Source organism: Cupressus sempervirens, chromosome 4 (genome assembly GCF_028749045.1).
Source record: "Cupressus sempervirens isolate cs-2001-9-10 chromosome 4, ASM2874904v1, whole genome shotgun sequence".
Classification (NCBI taxonomy): domain Eukaryota; kingdom Viridiplantae; phylum Streptophyta; class Pinopsida; order Cupressales; family Cupressaceae; genus Cupressus; species Cupressus sempervirens.
In genome coordinates, this window is record NC_143121.1 from 35,548,538 (window position 1) to 35,554,329 (window position 5,792).

A 5,792-nucleotide genomic window follows, 5' to 3' on the forward strand; every position below is an offset into this window, starting at 1 on the left:
GGTGGATGATTAAATTTAGTGGGGGTCTAAAATGAAAGAAGAAATAGAATCTTTCCTAAAAAATAAGACTTGGGATTTATGCAAGTTTCCTGCAAGTAAAAGTGCCTTATAAATAAGTGGGTTTATAGGTTGAAAGAAGAGGATGGAGGTAAGAAAATATTTAAAACTAGGTTAATGGTAAAAGGATTTGCATAGAAAAAGGGCAATAATTTTGATGAGATATTTTCTCCTATTGTTAAAATGACTTCTATTCACACTATTTTAAGTATTGTGGCTACTGAAGATTTGAATTTGGAGTAGCTTGATGTTAAAACAATCTTTCTTTGTGATGATTTGGATGAAGAGATATATATGTCACAACCATAGGGATTTGAGGTCAATGGTAAGGAGAATTTAGTGTGCAGATTGAAGAAAAGTTTATATGGCTTGAAGCAGGCACCTTAGAAATGGTATCTAAAATTTGATAGTTTTATGCATGAGTATGGATATAGTAGGTTTCATTCAGATCATTGTGTTTTATTTTAAGAGGTTGGATGATGAAAGCTACATTATTTTATGTTTATATGTAATGATATGCTTGTAGCTAGGTCTAACATGGATCACATTAAGGGGTTAAAAGAATAGTTAGCACATTCATTTGCTATGAAGGATTTGGGGGCAGAAAATGAATCCTTGGTATGAAGATTTGTAGAGATAGGAAGAATAGAAAATTGACATTATCTTAGGCTGATTATATTGCGAAGGTGTTACAATGTTTCTCTATGGAGAATGCTAAAATTGTCAGCACACCTTTTACCTAGTCATTTGAAGTTGACTAAGGAGATGTGTCCTAAGACACAAGAAGAGGAGGATAAGATGTCCGAGGTACCTTATGCTTCAGTTGTAGGAAGCTTGATGTATGCTATGGTATGTATTAGGGTAGATATTGCACATGTAGTGGGAGTTGTTAGTAGGTATATGAGCCATCCAAGAATTAAGCATTGGAATGTAGTTAAATGGATTCTCATATATTTGAGAGGAACATCAAGTAAGTCTTTACATTTTGAGGGCTCTACTACTAATTTACAGGGCTATGTTGACTCAGATTTGCCAGGGGATATTGATACCATGTGGTGTACTAAAGGTTATGTATTTATTATTGGTGAGGTAGTAGTTAGCTAGGTTTCTCAATTACATAAGGTTAATGATTAATCAACTAAAGAGGTAGAGTCAGTTGTTGCTACAGAGGCAGACAAGAAGATGATATGGCTTTAGTTCTTCTTGGAAGAATTAGGACATCCTTAGAAGGATATTATTTATTTTTGGATAGTCAGAGTGTCATTCATCTTGCAAAGAATTTATCTCTCATTCAAAGACAAAACACATATAGCTACAATACCATTTCATTCACTCATTTTGGGATGGTGGATAGTTAAAGTTAGAGAAGATACATATAGGTGTCAATCTAGTGAATATGTTTATAAAGGTAGTGACAAGGGAGAAGTTGTACTCCTCTTTAGCTTTAGTTAGTCTTCTTGACTAAAAAAATAAAAGGATAGCAAAGTCCAAGGTGGTTTGATATATTCCAGTGGGAGCTAAAATTTTAGCAGTGTTATGATTAGTCTCCAAGTGGGAGGTTATTGTTGTGGAGTGTGATCAATCACCAAGTGGGAGATTGTTGTGAAGTGGATACTAATTAGACTCAAAGGTTTATTCAGCATGGTTTTTTCCCCATATTATTTCTACTAGGGTTTAGGGGCAGCAACCCCAAGATGGGGTCAAGGGGTAGCACCCCTACAGGGTGCTAGGGTGTTGCTATTTTTCTTATTGGATGACTTATTCTAGCCCTAATTTTTAAGCTATAAAAGCTTGTATAAAAAGGCTTAGGGTTAGGTATTTCATAATTTAATGGTGATATTTTAGCTTCTTGCAGCAATAATGATCTGTAAGGGATTGTGGTTTGTAATCACTAGACAATAATAATATTGAACTTATTGTTCATAGATGTAGCCTAGGGATTGGGTGAACCATGTTAAATCTTGTTGTCTTGTGTTCTCTTTTGTGAAATTTTTTTTTTTGATATTGGTTATATCTTCATGTAACTATTATTTCTATCTGAGGTTAATCCTAACACTCTTAAGCCCCCAATTTGTTCATATAGCCTAGGCACAGTTTTAGGCTTAATTTGAGGGTTTCAAGGGTTTTGATGTTGTTCAAGTTTTAAGCCTCCTAAAAGTTCTTTTCAAGACTCCTCATTTGCATTGGATTTATCCCTCACCATATACTTACTCACAAAATTCTTGGATTGAAGAATCGGACCTTTCAATCCACTCTAAATGCTCTTTTTTAGATTTACAATCCCTAACCAAATATGGTTTGCTTGCCTAGGGTATCACACAAAATGCTTGTTGTGCTTCCCATGGGATCTATTTTTTTTTAAATAATATACAATGGATCTAGTTCCAAGTCCAAAAATTCCATACATTTCATATGGTGGGAAATGGCCCTAAGACCCTGTTTTGTGTTAGCTGCCCTGTTCAGAACAACAAACTGCTAACTCACAAAATAATTAATTTGAACACACAAAAATCTCTAAAACAACACACAAACAAAAAAAAAATTAAGGAAAATCCCCACTAACACTTCTAACACATAAAATCCTAAATCTAATCTATACAAAGAATTGAAACACTCAAAACAAAGAAATTGTTGTAAATATGGAATTGTTAATTTCAATTTGTACACTATCCTTTCTAATACTTCTAGCCCTTGGAACAAGTTAGTTTTTTTCTTAAATAGAATTGGAATGTATTTTTCCAAAAAAATAAGGTGGTTGAATAACTCCAGCAAATAAGTTTCTATTCTTGCATAAAAGTTGCAAAAGTTGTCACTGACAACTTTTCAAGAAAACAACAATTTTTGCAATTTTGTAAATTGTTTACCCAAACTTGCTCTACTTTCTACCAAACTTTCCAAAAGACCTAAGATGGATCCAAAATAGCTAATAAGGACCCTAAAACACTTTCTTTCCCTATTTGGCCCTCAAAACCCAAAAATACCATATTGAGCCAAATGAGCACTTTTTGAGCAATTAGGAGCATTAATGCATTGTGAGACTCTTCAAACATATTTAATCTCACCTTAGGAAAAGTTGATCCTATTATTACTCTGGTGATGTGGTTATCATCACTTCAAGCCAAAATGAACAAAGAAACCCTAGGTCTACCCTCTAGCCTACCTAGGTGCTCTTGCACCAAATACCTAGTACAATATCATTGCCAACATTATGTGCTCCCTCTTTATGGACATCCAAGGAGGAATGTTATTGTTAATTTAAAAAAATTAGCTAGACTAAATTAAAAAATCTCATCTGTATGGATTCACATCGTCTACTATTAATAAAAGCTTCAGATTATGAGGTTCTTCTTTAAATATTGGTCACCTATCTTCTTTGTCCTTAAATGTAGAAACATTTGTAGGAATTCACATAATTTAATCTTGACTTCTATTGTGTGCATGGTAATCCATAAGTTGTGCCAAGCTAGTGCACCCAAATAATCATTATAGACATGGAATAATGGGAATGTACCACAAAACCTTGCAAGGTACCTTTTTGGTTATTTGATCTGATCAATATCTACTAAGGTGACAATCATGGCATTGTACTACAAATTCATGTTGTTTATTATATATAATATGATCATAGGGACATGTATGTATTGTTTGATACTCCATTCCAATATCTTTCATAATGGCCAATAGCTCTCAATAAGAGAGGTAGAATGTTTAATGGTGGTAATAAACACTCACCTATCAACCCATGGAAAAAATTAGTAATATAAATAACATTAATAGTATGAAAACATAGAAGGTGAAAAAAATGAAACTATACCTTAGCATACGTGAGATTTATACATTGGATATAACATCCATAACCTTGAAGTTTACTAGCAATAATATAGAGGAGATAAGCATTGTTTGGGAGCCTTGGTACAAGGGCTCGTATGCTTTTTCAATTATAGGTATATCAATTTTCTCTCATCATCATCATTAGATGTGTTACTATCATCGTGTTCATCATCTTCATTAATTGTTAAGCCAGTAACATCTTCTTCAATCATGTTCTCTAGCATATTATCAGCTGTGCCAATACCAATATCTTCAATTTTATTCTCTGCCTCAAGATCATCTTCTTCCATGGGAGCATTACCTTCTACTTTGATAATCACATCTCCATTTTCCACTAGTTCAAAATCCACATTCACCAAAGGAAAAAAATCCTTTGCCCCTTCAATGTGTTCATGTTACCTACATTTTCTCTAAGTTGTGATTAAAATTCTTTGATTCTTTAAGCCCTTTCATTTTTTGCAAGGACAATAACATTTTCTATCACCTTTTCTTTTAAACTAAGACCACAATCTAGCAATTTTCACCTTTTTATTTTGGTTTCATATTGTTAGGCGTGAACTTTCTTCACAAACAAATATTTAGGGTATAAAATGATATCAAATATAAACATACAAGCATTATTAATATCTTGTATATAATAAAAAATAATTAAATATAACTATCTCTTCAGTAAGGGTGACATCTAAACAAATAAAATGAATTATAAATTTAAATGTTGTGGTGCCTTTTTTCTTTGATTCATATCCATCCATTGAGCTCTTCCTTGTCATGCATTATCAAGTTTATGTAAGTGTGTGTGTGTTTTTTTAATCATGAAGTAGTTTGTTGTCAATCTATTTATCAATCATTTAGGAATATTGGTGGGTCAATCTATTGTATCAATATGCATCTAGTACAGTAATGAATATTTCTCATAGTTGACTCCCACAAAGACATAAATGTGGATTCTAGAATCATATACAACTAGTATGAATTAGAACAAGAAAACTGAAGACAAAATTACCTTTATATGTGATCTTCAAAGAATCTCAATTGTTTTCTTTTGGAAAAGAAGCTTTCAACTAAGAGACATGTTATATATATTAATAACAAGAAGAGTGATTTCTAGATTTTGTATCAACATATTTTTCTTGTGAAAGTCATGGGAAACATTTAAAGGAAAAGTATATTGTGAGTTGTGTGAAAAATGATAGAGGAATTGTAAAGAGTCATAGGTTAATTTGAAGAACTTTTGTCTCTAACTAGTGCCCAAATTACTGATATGATGAAATATAAATATCAAGGACATGATTGGTCCCTCATTTTAAAATGCAAGCTTCTCAAAATAATAGAGACAATATTGGAAATCATTAGTTTTCAAGATTTTTGAATAACATCTTAGCATGTGTAGTGTTCTTAGCTCGTACTATAATGCATGTGATCAACATATACTAGAGATTGAATATAATACTGATGAATTCCCATTATTTCTCACAAGACTATGATGGAAAGAATTCCAAAATGCTGCAAGGTGTGGTTAGGATGTAAAGTGACATAATTAGAATAAAAAATTATACCTTTGAATAACATGATCATAGTGCTATTTTGTTTAACATTGAGAATGACATTCACCTTGTCCTAGATATCTCTCATTCGAAGATATATGCATTCATTTTTTCTTTACATATATAAAAAAAATGCATATATAAATCTGTGTTTGTGTGCATCTCAGCATTTTTCTCCCATTAGGAGGTAAACATATTAACCTTTTGTTGTATATATATCTCATCATTCTTCTCTAATAAGGACATAGAACATGCATACATTTCTTCCCACATCATGAGCATCCTTCTAAATGCATTAGGTGAACATCATATATCCAATGCAAGACATGTTGATGTATGTAATTGGTGTGGTGTCACCCT